Raw genomic sequence first — 15,542 nt, forward strand, 5'->3', positions numbered from 1 at the left:
CTAAGCCCATCTAGATTTTCAGCCTACAAGACTCTCACTCGCTCATTTGGCCCAATACATAATTTTTCTTCGGTCACTAGGCCTCCAATCCCAAAATCTCCCCTTTGCACAGATTTTGAAAGTCCAAAACAATAAACCAAACGGCGACGCAGAGGCCTGCGGCGGCACGGTGCGTCGGTGAGTCGGTGCAACACAAAGCTGTCAGGAGTAACTCGTACTACCGAAGTATAGGTACACAAACGGATCCGCGCGCTTGATCCGCCGTTCCGTGCCGCTGCAGATCGCAGCGCGCTGGGCGCTGGCGCTGCGGCCCCTTCACGTGCCAGTGCCACGACGCGCTGGTAGCTAGGGTCGGCCAGTGCAGCAGGCGGGCAGGCGGTCTGCTGCTGCCGCCGCCCCAAGCAGGCAATAGCATGTCCCATCGCACGGCCGGCCAAACCTCGTATACGTCTCGGCTCGGGTGCGGTCCAGCGGATCCAGCGTGACTCGTGATGAAGCAGAGGAGAGATCTGGGGACGCAGGTGAGGCGAAGCATAGCGAGCGCCGAGGGCCCCTTGCTTGGCCCTGATGGAGTAGCTTTGGTGAAAGCTGCCGAGGCCTGCCCTGTACTGCTGCGCGGGCTCACCGGTAACGGTAAGCTTTCACTCGCTTGAACTCAGCCCTTGTTTAGTTGGGTGAATTTGGATTTTGGGGTTACTGTAGCACGTTCGTTTTTATTTGACAAATAGTATTCAAACATGGACTAATTAGGCTCAAAACGTTCGTCTCGTAATTTCTCATCAAACTGTGCAATTAGTTTTTCTTTTCGTCTACATTTAATGCTCCATGCACGGGCCGCAAACATTCGATGTGACAGGTACTGTAGCAATTTTTTGGAAGTTGGGCACCAACTAAACACGCCCTCAGTATTTTTTTCCCACGATAAAACAACTTCAGTCAGCTTTAATACCAGCATAAACTGCGCTGGTTGGCCTGCTTTCTTTCTTTCTGGGTTCTTCTGGCTTTGCAAGAACTACTCCTAGTAGTCTGCATTCTGCACCAGTAGTAGGCATTCGCCATTCGGGCGGCGAGAGCCGAGAAGTAGGCATTGCAGTTGCAGCCTTGCATGCAGGCCGCAGGCATGCCCATCTGATCTGCATCTGTATGCATCCGATCCGCCGCGGATACCGTGAGCGTGAGGGGGGACAAAGCGCTGCCGCGTCGCGCCCGCCTCTGGTCCTGCTCGCAGGTCGCAGCGCAGGCGCAGCTGCTGCCAGCCGGCCTGAGTGGCGCACGTCAGCGAGCCGTGGATGGGCGTGCGAGCCGGGCCCCGCGCCCGCACGCTCCTGTCCACGTCGGCGGTCCCATCCCATGGCGCTAGTGGTGGCCGGCGCTGTGACCGGGGTTGCTGTCGGTCGGCCCGCTAACCGGCCAGAGGTGTCCAAGGCGACGTTACGGCGTGCCGCCGCAGGACCACGGTGCAGTCGTGCAGATATGGCTGGATGAACCGCTGCCTGTTGATTTTTTTTTAATTTTAACACTTTTTAAAAATTAATTTTAAATCTAACAATGTCTATTTTTTTAACTACTGTGCCGCATCATGTATGGTGGCGCAGCAGCGGACTAACGTGGCGACGACCGGAATCGTGACCGGTGACGTGGCAGGTCTCTGCCGCGCCACCGATCTTGGCGGGCAGTGCCGCGCCACGAAGCATGACGCGACAGGGCCAAATAAATATCGCGAGCGAGCCCGCTCGCCCACCGCCAGCTGCACGCGCCCACACGCGCCCACGCCCGGCCACTCCCACCGCGCAGCTCCCGCGTCGGCCATGCCACGAACGCTGGCGCGTCAAGGTCGCCCTCTCCTAAGGTACCACCCTCTCGATTTTATGTTATTTTGATTATTATTATTTTAGAATAATTAGTGATTTAGGATAGATAGTAATTTAGGATATTTTGGGTTTTATAATTGTCATTGATTTATGATAGTTTGTCAAATTTAGGATAGTTAGTGATTTAGGATAGTTATGTTAGTGAATTTGTTTGTGATTTACGTATGTAGTTTTCAGGTTTGAGGTTGTGTGTTCTAGTATAGTTAGGAATTTGGGTTTAGGGATTGATTAGGTATTTATTATTTAGTTTATAGTTAGTTATTTAGTTAGGGATTTTGGGTATAGATACTAGTTTACAAATATCGATACTTACTAGTGCGTGATACGTTGATTTTGATGACTTTATGAAGTTTCGTCAAATGCTTATATTTCTAATGAAGTTGTTTATGTTACTAGTGCGTGATATGTCTGTTAATGTTACTTTGAATATATACATGAGCTTTTATATTGTGTTCGTATTGCATAACAAGTAGTTCAGTTTTTGCAATGCTACATAATGTTAATTTCAATTTTGTTAATTTGAATACTCTAACGCTTAGTTTATTAATTTGTAACAGGATGACCCCTTCCATGCAGCACCCGTTGTACCCCATTCTTGGGGTGAAGTACGACGATCAGCACCGAGCACACATCTTGAGTGACAACGACGCAGAGGTGGCCTTACCTACTTTAAGGCCCCGCACGTACACCAGGGCACACTAGTGGGACGAGCGTTATGTGTCGTACATACGGCGTGCCGGCTTCCTTGAACTTGTCCGTGTTGTCAACTACGGTCTTTCGCCCCGTGACCTAGCACTACTTACTGCAGCTGTAGACAGGTGTGAGTGCATTCTATGTACGTAAACTTTCTTGTTACAAATTTGAGGCAACTAACAGTCGTTCTGTTCTTATAATAGGTGGAGGCCTGAGACCCATATGTTCCACCTACCTTGTAGAGAGATGACCTTGACCATGCAGGACATAAAGGCTATTTTTAGCCTTCGGTTGGGGGACTTCTAGTGACAGGGATAGTTGACAACGATCACTGGAGGGAGCTGGTGGCTTGGTTTACTGGCTTTCTTCCACCGGACGGCGAGGCTTCCAAGAAAAATAAGTGAGAAATTGAAGCCTATTTAATACTTGCATTGCTTTCCTGCAGTCATCGGGTCTCATTTTCTTTGGTAGATTTTAGGAAAACTTCTGGTGTTTTGTCGTCCTGGATCACGGAGCGCTTTGATTACTTGGACCCACAGGCTAAGGAGGCTCAGATTGTTGATAGAATATCTTCGGTAGTCCTTCGAGAGGTATCTCACGAAAGTAGATTGATTGGTAGAGGAGCGTGAGATTAAGAACAAGAAGGCAACAGAGACACACGAGTTAGATAGGTTCAGACCGTTAGTATGATGTAATATCCTACTGTGGTCTGTTGGTTTATATTAGCTATTGTATGATATTGCGTGAGTTTGGAGGGGGGTCCCTGCCCGCCTTATATAGTCCGAGGAGCAGGGTTACAAGTCGGTTAGATTTGAGAGAACTAGAAAGTAATAACTGATTACAGGAATCTTGGGATCATACATATCCTAACAGATCTCATAGTATCTTTAGGATATCTTCCTGGTATCTTGCGGGAGGCGCCGAGCAGAGTCGTGCCCCGTAAGGCTTTGTCTTGTGGGCTGGGCCACCCTAGGGGGTACAGCCCATGTGGTCTGTCGTTGGTATCCGGGGTCGTACACCCCACAGCTAGTCCCCGAGCGCCTTGTACCAGTTGTGCAACGTCGTCTTGAGCTCATCCGAGCAGGTGCGAATAAAGCCGAGCAGTCAAACTCATGGTCCAACCATCGTGATGAGTTGCCGAGCAGCGTGAACCGTCGCCGAGCAGCGTGAACCATCACCGAGTAGCGTGACCTATCGCCGTGTAGTGTGAACTGTCGCCGAGCAGTGTGACCCAAGTACGGCTTGCCATAAGGGTGTAAGGAGCTCAAGTTCAGAATTGAAAATTTCTTCATAGTGGACCAAGTGTGCCCACTTAGAGTCCGACCATGGTAGTAGGAGTCAATCTTCTTCTATAGGCATGTAGTCTTCGAGAAAAAATCCCACACATTCATCGCAAGGTGAAGTGTGCCCACTTAGTCCCCAAGCCTGACAGTATATGATGTAGTCATGTGGTACCAAGGTCAGAAAGTAGAAGAATAGTAGAAAACCAGCCAAACAGGCAGCCAGTCCCCAGGCGTGGCCCAAAAAGAGACAGCACATTTACCGCAAGGTGAAGCGTGCCCACTTAGTCCCCGAACCTAACAGTAGGTGACGCAGTCACATGGTGCCAGGGTTAGAAACAAAAAAACAATCAAAGACTAGCTGAGTAGGCAGCCAGTCCCTGAGCTGTAAGCGGAGATATCGGAGAAATCAAACCGTGGATAAAAAACCAGAGTAACGGCTGTACAGTGTCAGTTACTAAGCCTCAACAAATGGCGGAGAAGTTAGTGATTATTCGGCGAGTAGCAACTGACAGCGACGATAAATGGGTGGCATGGGCTACGGTTGTGCAAGAGCCCATGTTATGGCCCACCTTGCTATTGCGGAGGATTCAGAGAGGCGTAAATCGCGGGGTTTCCCAAAAACCCTCGACTACGAAGAGGTGGAGAAATGCTTTATAACTACGTCGCCGCCACCCGGGCTCCCACCTTTGCCACTTCATCATCCTCCAAAGCTCTCGCATTTCCAGATTCGCATCCACAGTACCTCCATCGCCAAACCCTAATCGATTCCGAGGGATGGCGCTAAAGAAGGGAAAAGCTAAATCAAAGAAGACGAGCTCGAAGAAAGCGGGAACCGAAGTACGGCGTGACGAAGAGTGGGTACCGTCACATACAGGAGAAGTGGAGTTGAACAAATTGATGGAAGTCGATGTTCTCCCTGACCGCGTAACCGCCAGATTGCAGCCAACCCTTGGTGAGCCCTTCCTAATGCCTAACACCGATGAAGTTGTAGTCTTTGAAGATTATTTCTGGCGTGGGTTGGGATTTCCTGTTCACCCATTCCTTAGAGATTTGATGGAGCTTTGGGTGGTCAGTTTGTGCAATCTCCACCTAAATACCATATTGCACATCTCAATCTTTATCCATTTCTGTGAGTCATTTATGGGGGTTCTACCGCATTTCAACCTCTTCAGACACCTATTCTGGTTGAAGAAGAAAGGCGGTGGTGGCTCCAAGGTGGTCGGCGGTGTCTACTTACAGCTCTGAGATGGAATGGCCAACGAGTATATCAATGTATCGCTGAGCACTTCTCTAAAAGGATGGAATTCCAAATGGTTCTACATGAAACAGAGCCACCCTGTAATCCGCTGCGACGTCCACCATATCCCGGAGAACCAGAGCTAGTCGGAGAAACCGAACAGTGCTAAAATGGAACAAGTGATGGAGCTCCTCGACCTGATAAGAGCCATGGAAATTAGAGGTGAACTGGTGGCAGCAAGCTTCATAGTGCGTCGCATCCAGCCCTATAAGGAGAGGGCCCACCCGGGTTTTGACTACAGAGGTGATGACGACGGGACCCGGGAGAGGACGAAACGACTGACGAAGAAGGATGTCATGGGTCAGGCCATAGAGCTATTTGCTCCCAACATTTCGTTCATCTGGCCAAAGCAAACGAGGGCCTTCAATTGCTCATATCCACCCCCAGAGGTAATCATCTCGATTTTTATTCCAAGGACTTTTAATCCTAAAACATCGACGAGCTATGAACTAATTTACTTATGCAAAGATCCATTCGTAGGAGAGAGTGGTGTACTTCTCTGGTGTCCCAAGGGTTGATTGGCCGAGGGGAGTAGATGTCCGACGATCAGCTCAATCTGAAGAAGATGCGGCTAGCACCTCATCAGAATTCGGAGGCACCGATGCTGGCCGGACAGAGACTTCGCCCCTGGTGACGGAAAAAGTTTGGGGAAAGGGAGCAGTGGTAGACGAGCCAGCCCAGAAGAAGAGAAAAACAGTGGCTGCCACTCCCCGCAAATAGGGTGACATCTCGCTTGGTGGCGACCAGACCACTTGACCGCGAAGGACCACAGTGCTCGAGTGGTCTAACGACGATGAAGATCCAGTTGCTCCTCCTCCGAGCACCCAAGCACCTCCAAGTAGTGCACACATGGAGGAGCAACCAAGGGGAAGCGAAGAAGTCCCCGAGCATCAGGCGATAGAGGTTCCCGCTGGGCAGGCGACGGGAGTCCTCAAGCAGTAGGCAGAGCAAAGGCCGACTATGGAGAAGGCAAGGCCTTTACCCCCAGCATAAGGGGGTCGACACCATAGCCCTGGGGGCTCGGGCAGGCATTGTCGATTCAAAAAATTGCATCGGCAGACCAAACGGTTAGTATTCTCGTGTTGGAGTCACTCTACAGTCTTGTTTTAGCTTTTTTGCCGCTTGACCAGATGATCTGATGCAGTGCAAGGCAGACGGAGGATTCGGACCTATCTGAGCAACTTCGGGCTGACCCCAGAGCGGATGTAACGCCATTAGCTCCCATGTCGGGGTCCCTAGGTGCTTGGCAGCCAGCAGAAGACTCAACCACTACTGTGGGAGGACTTGGACATGGCAAGAGGTTAGCGTCAGCGAGGAACAAGTCGGTGACAATACCTAAAGCGATGGTGGTTGCTGCTAGGCCTTTAAGAGCTGAAGCTGGAATTACCAGCGAAGCACCAGAGTCTGGGTCGACCATACCGATGGCCCCCTCGGAGCTAAAGGAGCCCCCGAAGACGTCACAGGGCATGGTCAGACCCATTGTCCGACCATAGAGCCTCCCAATGGTTTCTCCTACTGCTGCGAAAGAAGAGGATGAGGTGGAGGAGATCGTTCGTGCTGAACCTCAAACCCAATCCGTCTGAATCCTCCGCAAGCATGGTGACGAGGTGGTAGTTGTGGAGGAAGAGGACACCCCCAAGGAGATAAGGAGGCTAAAATCCACCCTCGCCGGAGTAGTAAAACAAATCAAGGTTAGTACTGAATCCGGAGCATTCGTTTTTGACGTTGGAGATCGAATACCATTATTATCCTTATGAATTTTAGGGAATAAATTAGACTGCCGAGCAGCGGCATTTGTTAATAAAGAGGATGGAGCCCCTCGCCGAGGAAAACCAAAAACTCAAAGAGGCGATAAACCTCTCGGAGAAACACACTCAGAGGGCCCGGCGTGAGCGAGGCCTCACTGAATCCAATGTGTGGGATCTGGAGCACCAAAAAGGAGTCCTATCTGAATAGCTGGCGATTGCAAAAGAACAACTACAGAGCAAGTCCAAGCAGCTAGCCACTGCCTCCACACAACTGAAGGATGCTTTCGAGCATTTGGAACAGCTGCAGAAAATCTCCAAGCAGAAGAAAGGTACGTGTGATCGATGAAAGTGCTCTGCATAGTTGGATACGCTTACTTTTGGTGCCGACCGTTGTACTTGTAGAACACGATGTAGAGCTCGGCCAGCTGCGCTAGGCCCTCGAGCAACTCCGAGAGGAGAAGGCAAAGGACACAGGGCGAGCAAGCAAGCTAGCCGAGGAGCTGAACGGTGAGTATTCCCTAGTCGGGGTTACCGCTGAAGTAACTTCCTCGCCTGATGGAACTTTGTAATGCTTGCAGACTATCGTCAGAGGGTCAAGGCACAATTCGATGTGCTAGAGCAGGATGCCCAGACCCAAAGGGAAAAGTTTAACATTGTGGTTGCCAGAATCAGACCAGTGCTCGACTGCATTGAACCAGAAGTGGCTCCTCAGCCCGACGGTAGGCCATCGCGCCCAGACATCATCATCGAAAGGTGCAAGACGGTATGGGAGAGCTTCAAGGGCTTCAACCGTGACGCCATTATTATCGCTGCTACCCACGCCCTTGCTGTGGTTCGGTCCCACTATCTAGCCACTGACCTTTAGGCGATAGGGGGTGGGTTTGCTGAAGGACTGAGCGAAGCGGAGACCCAGCAGCTCAAGGATGAGGTGGAGGAAGCAACGAAGAAGTTGGCAAGCGATATAGACCTGTTCGGTGAAATGGACGGCGATGGCGAGACACAATGATCCGCCTGGCGGACATCATCTATAATTTCTGGACAGTGTAATTAGAACGCGCGAAGGCATAAAAAAGCTTATGTATACGATAAATATTATAAGGTGCATGTGTATGCGAATAGATTGTATTTCAGCAAAAAAATCTTCATAGTTTTAACCACATAATGTAAGTAGAGTCTGAGCAGTTGACTCGCTATTGACCCATATGGCCTCGGCTAGTCCATAGTCCATGGCGTCGAGCGCGGAGCCTATGCACGCGTAAGTGGAAACAGGCGTGACCAAGGAACCGTAGCCGACCACCCATAACATAGAGCACTAAGCCCGTAGCACGTATAGGGAGTGATTAGAAACTAGGTCTTCTCCATAGAGAAAAGAATGGGACGTGTGCTGCACGGCAATTATCAAGATGACTTGGAGATATAGGTAATATAAATGGCATCCGAGCAATGTATTCTATGCTGAACTCTCGGCCTTGGCTAACCCACAGTCCATAACGTCGAGCGCGGAGCCCGTAGACATGTAGGACAAACAGGCATGACTAAGAAACCACAGCCGACCACCCATATCGCAGAGCGCGGAGCCCGTAGCACGTGTAGGGAGAGATCAGAGACTGGGTCTTCTCCAAAGAGAATAGAAAAGAAAGTATGTTGCTCGCCGATCGGCGAAATATCTTGGAGGTTTGGAGAAAAGTGTTCGGCGATTTGGAGAAAAAATGTGGCAAAATTCATTAGCGATTTAGAGGAGACGTGTTCGGCGATTTTGGAGGAATAGTGTTTGGTGATTTTGGAGAAAACGTGTTCGGTGATTTTGGAGAAAACATGTTCGGCGATTTTAGAGAAAATGTGTTCGGCGATTTTGGAGAAAACGGTTCGGCGATAACGTTGGAGATTTGGAGAAACATGGTCGGCGCAGTTATGGCAATTATGTATTGGAGTTCATTATGAAGTAGCATAGAGCTTGGTGACCATGAGTGGATGTTAAACCACAATAGAGACAAAATGGAGACAAGTTATGGAGACCAAAACTTTATTCAATATAAAAGTGGAGAGTACATATCTAGAGCGTTTCAAGGATAGAAACGTATAAGGTGTTCGATGTGCCATGAGTTGGGAACATCGACTCCTTCTAAGTCACTTAGGCGATAATACCCTGGTCGGGTAACCTCTTTGACGACATAAGGCCCTTCCCAAGGGGAAGAGAGCTTGTGCATCCCTTCAGTTTTTTGTTTTCTACGGAGAACGAGATCGCCGACAGCAAATGAACGACCTTTAACGTTTTGGTTGTAGTACCTCCACAAGCCTTCCAGATATTTAGCTATGCGGACGTAGGTGATTAGGCATTCTTCCTTGGCCCTATCGACGTCCTCTGATCGAACAGCTGTGGCCTGCTCTTCATCATAGTTTTCCACCCTAGGTGCTTGAAAGGCAATGTCCGTTGGTAGTATGACTTCTTAGTCGTAGACCAAGAAATATGGAGTCACATCGGTGTTGCGACTAGCTTAAGTACGTAGTCCCTAGACTACAACTGGAAGCTCCTTGAGCCATCTGCCCGGGTGCTTTTCTTCTTTCTGATATAGTCGCTTTTTGAGGGCATCAAGGATCATGCCGTTCGCCCATTTGACCTGGCCGTTGGCTCTTGGATGCGCAACAGAGATGCAATGGTCTTCACAGAAGTCCTAGAAGTGATGGCCAGTAAATATAGTTCCAAGGTCGGTGATGATGCTATTTGGGAGACCAAATCTGTGGATGATATCTTCGAAGAGCTCGATTGCTTTCTTTGCAGTAGCCGAGTCGAGCGGTTTGTATTCAATCCACTTGGAGAACTTGTCGATGGTGACATATACGTACCAGAAACCACCTGGTGATGGTTTGAAGGGCCCGATCATGTCCAGTCCCCAGCATGTGATGGGCCAAGAAGCTGGGATGGTTTGCAGCTCTTGCGTCGGCACATGTATTTGCTTAGCAAAGAATTGGCATCCTTCACAACATCGGATGAGGTCTTCTGCATCAGTGATGGTTGTGGGCCAATAAAAACTAGCTCAGAAAGCCTTGCCGACCAGTGTTCTCAAGGCCACGTGGTTGCTGCAGGAAGCATAGTGAATTTCGAGAAGTAGCTTTACTCCCTCCTTTTGGGTGATGCATTTCTGCAGTATCCCTTCCTTGACACTTTTCCTTATCAAGTTGTCGTCCACCAGCATGTAATGCTTGCTTCGATGAATTAGGCATTCAGTTTCAGTCTTGTCGGTGGGTACCTCAGCGCTGGTGAGGTACTTGATGAATTGCTCCCTCCAATCGGCAACCGACGAAGCTACTGTAAGCACCAGTTGCTCGGTAGGGGGAACTTCCTGAACTTCCTTATCTTCTTTGATGGATGGCACCAGGAGATCCTGAATGAAGACCCCCGGCAGGATCACAGCGCGAGAAGAGCCCAACTTGGATAAGTGATTGGCGAGCTGATTTTGGTCGCGTACCACATGGTGGTACTCAATGTCGTATAATTTTCCTTCAAGCTTCCTGATTTCGACACAATATGCATCCATCTTCTCATTGAAGCAAGACTAGTCTTTGTTAAGCTGGTTAATAACTAGCGTAGAATCCCCATACACCATGAGGTATTTGACGCCGAGCTTGATGGCTATATGGAGTCCGTGGAGACATGCTTCATATTTGGCGACGTTGTTGGAGGGCGGAAAGTGTATCCGGAGAACGTATCAGAGCTTATCCTTGGTTGGCGTAATGAACAGAATGCCTGCTCCATCATCGTTGATGTTAAGAGCGCCGTCGAAGTACATGACCCAATGCTCAGGGCAAGTGGCAGCGATAGGTTCTTAGATCTCTATCCACTCAGCGATGAAATCAGCGAGCGCCTGCAACTTGATGGTAGGCCTGCTTCTAAATTTGATGGGGTAAGTACCGAGCTCAATGACCCACTTGATGATATGGCCGTTGGTCTCCTTGTTGCGAAGAATGTGCCCTAGAGGGAACTCAGTGACCATGGCAATCTTGTAGTAGTCGAAGTAGTGTCAGAGCTTGCGTGACGTAATTAGAATTGCATATAACAACTTTTGTACCTGAGGATAACGAGTTTTGGGCTCATTAAGTTCCTCACTTATAAAGTACACTAGACATTGCACCTTGTAGGCATGCCTGGCTTCCTCGCGTTCGACGATGATAGCTGTGCTGATGATGTGGGAAGTGGCGGCGATGTAGATCAATAGAGTTTCATCTGGTCGTGGTGCTGTCACGGTCGGAGGCTTTGTTAAAAACAACTTGAGTTGCTTGAAAGCTATGTATACCTCCTCTGACCAGGAGAAGTGCTCTGAGGCCTTGAGGAGCTTGAAGAAATGTAGCCCTTTTTCACCGAGGCGTGATATGAAGTGGCTTAAGGCGGCCATGCAGCCTGTAAGCTTCTATATATCCTTGACACATGTTGACCGTTTCATGTTGGTGATGGTAGAGACCTTGTCAGGGTTAGGTTCAATGCCTCAAGCACTAACAATGTAGCCTAGCAGTACACTAGATGGAACTCCAAAGATACACTTTGAAGGGTTCAACTTCCATCGGTATTTATTCAAGTTGGCAAAAGTTTCCTCAAGGTCAGTGATAAGATTATCGGCGGCCTTAGTCTTGATGACCACGTCATCGATGTAGGCTTCGACTTTGCGGCCGATCTATTGGTCGAGGCATGTCTGGATAGCCCTTTGATAGGTTGCTCCAGTGTTCTTGAGTCTGAAGGACATGGTTGTGTAGCAGTAAGCACCGAAGGGCGTGATGAACGATGTCTTGATCTGATCTTCTTCCTTTAGGGAAATCTGGTGATAGCTGGAGTAACAGTCAAGGAAGGAGAGCAGTTTGTAGCTAGCGGTGGAGTCTACAACCTCTTCTATCCGAGGCAAGCCGAAGGGGTCTTTGGGGTAGTGTTTGTTAAGATGAGTATAATCAACACACATTTTCCATTCTTTATTCTTTTTCGAACAAGAATAGGGTTTACTAACCAATCTAGATGATACACTTCTTTTATGAATCTGGTAGCTAAGAGCCATTTTATTTCTACCCTAATAGCCTCCTTGTCTAGCGTGAATCGGCAGAGTTTCTGCTTGATCGGTTTGGTGATCGGCGAGACATTCAAGGAGTGCTCGATCTTCTCCCATGGTACCCTCGGCATGTCTGCAGGTTTCCAAACAAACACATTGGCGTTGGCACGTAGGAAGGAGATGGGCACGCTTTCCTATTTGGGGTCAAGGTGAGCCCCAATCTTCATGGTCTTGGAGAGATCATCGAGGCCGTGGCCAACCTCCTTGACTTCCTTTGAGTTGTCGGAGGCATGGGGAGGCTCCAGCTCTGGGATCTCCATGTCTTTGGTAGGCACCAACTTAGCTTCAACGACCACGTTAGTCATCTAGATGGAGAGGTCGGTAGCTTCGGCGAGGGTGAGACTCTCTGTCTCACAAGCGTAGGTGATGGTGAGGTTGGTCCGTAGGGCTAAGACTCCAGCAGCCAAAGGCATCTTCAACACTAGATAGGCATAGTATGGCACGGCCATGAACTTGGCTAGAGCTAGCCGACCAAGTATGGCGTGGTAGGTGGTATCGAAGTCAGCGACGTAGAAGTTGATATGTTCGACGCGGTAGTTGCTTGCCGTGCCGAACTGAACTGGTAGGGTAATCTCTCCAAGCGGTTTGGAGGCCCTGCCTAGCACCACACCCCAAAAGGTGGAGTCAAAAGGTGTGAGATCTAACAAACTGAGGCCCAGCTCTTTTAGAACTTCGGCGAAGAGGAGATTCAGAGTGCTCCCATCATCAACGAGCACTTTTCTGAAGAGCACCTTCTGTACGGTTGCATCAAGGACGAGGGGAAAATGCCCTGTGTAGGGAATATCTGCCCACGGTCGGCCCTACTGAAGGTGATGGGGACCTTGGACCATGGGCGATAGATGGGGTTAGCGGTGGTGTCTTTCAAAGTGACGGAGAGCACCCACCGTGCTGCGAGCTTCCGCTCTCTTCTGCTCTCAGTGGAGGCAAAGCCCCCGAAGATGGTGGCAACCACCTTATCGTGGTCTTGAAAGGCATTGTTGTTGCCCCCAGGTGGTCAATGACCTCTAGCTCCATCATTGGCGTCGTCATCGAGCCTCTTGTCCTAGAACTCCTTAGCCAAATCAATACAGTCCTTCATCTTGTGTTTGGTGTTCTTGTGAAGAGGGCACGGGCCGTCGAGGATCTTTTGGTACTATTTGTCGTAGTTGCGCTTGACACGAGGTTGACTAACAGCGGCGACTATGTGGTCTAGTAGGCGGCGGTGATTTTGGCCAGGCCTAGGTCCTCCTATCCGATCACGGCCATTGTTGCGATGGTAGCTGCGGTCATCGGGGCGTCGGTCGCTGTGGCGTCGGTTGTCGGGGCGGTCGTCGTAGCGGTCAGACAGGCGATGAGTGCTTGAATCCTCGTTGAAGCGCACCTCAGCTTCCTCAGCGTTGGCATACTAATTGGCCATAGTTATCATCTCTCTGATGCCTGTGGGTGGCATGCGGTTGAATTTGGAGCGAAGCTCGCAATGGTGGAGTCCTCAGAAAAAGGCAGTGATGACCTCAGCTTCCATGATGTTGGGAATAGAGTTCCTCATCTCGGAGAAACGTCAGATGTAGCTACGGAGGAGCTCGAACAGCTTTTGGTTGATGTGGCTAAGATCATGCTTGGTGCCGGGTCGAGTACACGTGGCCATATAGTTGTCGGTGAAGACTTTCTTCAGCTCTTCCTAGGATCCGATGGAGTCTGGCGCAAGGCTGGTAAACCAGCTCATGGCTGGTGGCATGAGCATGACGAGGAGATAATTCACCATGACGCTAGTGTCTCCTCCAGCAGCGTGGACAGCAGTGGCGTAAGCCTGCAGCCACTGTGTTGGGTTCATTATTCCTTCATAGGGCTCGACCCCAGTGATCTTAAAACCACGGGGGCCACCAAAGTGTTTGGAGTGCCCTTGTGAAAGCTGGAGGCCACTCAGGGTTGTCGACACCCTTGTCTGCAGCGTTGCGGTCAGGGATAGGCTCAAGGGCTGAGTCTGGGTTGCCGTACTCCTGCTTGTACTCCTAGCGGCGATGCACTTCATCTTTGTGGCGATCGAAGCAACGTTGCTCAATACGCCATCATGCATCCCAGAGGTTGCTGACGTGCACTTGAGCGTCCTGTTCAACCTCCTGGTCATGTTGGTGATGGTGTTTGGCGTGATGGCCCCCGGCTCCCCCCTAGAGAGGTAGCGACTGGTCAGCGAAACGACTTTGACTGGGGCGGCGATTGGATCTTGGTGTAGCTGATCGATGAATCATGCTTGTAGAGCACGAAGGTCTCTGATCCTCGCAAATCTCATTGACCTGACAGTGAGCCGCTTTAAGCATGGCGGTGATCTTGGCGAGCTCGGACGTTTGAGGGAAATGAGCGAGCTCATTGGCGGCTATAGCTAGATTGGCGCTTGGAGTCTTGAAGACGTCATGGCCATCAATGCGGAGAAATTCTTCATCGAGGCCACGGTGGAGCAGGAGTGGTCTTCCTTGTGAATCGAGCCGATTATTCTGAGTAGCCTTGGCCCTCGCAATGGCTACCTCGTTTTCTTGGCGCTGTGCGCGATTGATGTTTCGGTTCTCCCGAGCAACGCGCTCCTCCTCGATTTCGCCATTCTGAGGAGGGCTATCGATGCTGACGTTGAAGATCGCACCACCCCGGAAGGGTGGAAGAAGGAGTTGCTCGGAGAAGGTTTCGGCGAGGGTCTCCATAGAACCCTGAGACTCGAAGCCCGGAGTTTCTTCTGGGATGGTCTAGAGGGGCACCTCGGGGCTCCAACCTAAGTGTAGCATGTTGACGGCTGGCGGAAGCTTGACGGTGACCTAGTTGGCAAGTAGATGGGTGCACTCCACCTGGTCAGCGAGTTTGCCCCTTAAGGCATGTTGGTAAGCGGCGGCGGCATTAGTAGACCCAAAGGGTAGGGCCATAACCCCTGTAGTTTCCCAAGCAGCCTCCGATAGATCAAGATCGGAGGGTGGTCAGCGCTGAATCAGAGTGTCTAGAGCTGATTTGGTGATGGAGAGACAATCGGAGAGTCTCTGATCGAATCCTTCGAGGTTGCTCCTACCTACTCTAGGTTTGGTGTTGGGAACGATGGCTCATTGGGAGGCCCCTAAGTACAGGTTTACCGGTAAGTACTTTGGTTCATTATATTCTTCGATATGGTTACATATGATGAGTTTATTAATGGCTAATTCATTATCGTGTTCAATGTAGCAATGGAACGGGCAGGATACACTCCCTACAACTCTGTTTATCTGGATGAAATCAGGGTTAGAGGGAATGCGAGGTGCAAGTATAGGGAGTATACGGACGGTCTCGACGTCCTGACACAGCACCAGGTTACGCTCTCTTTACTATCATACATGTATCTTGTTCGATCTACACTATATCATAACCTAACTCAATTACGAAATGTTCAGGTGCATTGGTGTCCTTGGGATGCTCTAGAGCTCCAGTACTATCTCTGTCCTATCACTAGGGACAAGTCAGAGGAGTATCATTGTAATGTCCCTCTTATTTTCTTCCACGTGGTCGAGATTCACTTGCCCGTCAGGGTCTGCAGATAGTTTGGAAGAATGATAGGCTGTCCACCACCGCGT

This window comes from Miscanthus floridulus, chromosome 3, assembly GCF_019320115.1.
Source record: "Miscanthus floridulus cultivar M001 chromosome 3, ASM1932011v1, whole genome shotgun sequence".
Lineage (NCBI taxonomy): Eukaryota > Viridiplantae > Streptophyta > Magnoliopsida > Poales > Poaceae > Miscanthus > Miscanthus floridulus.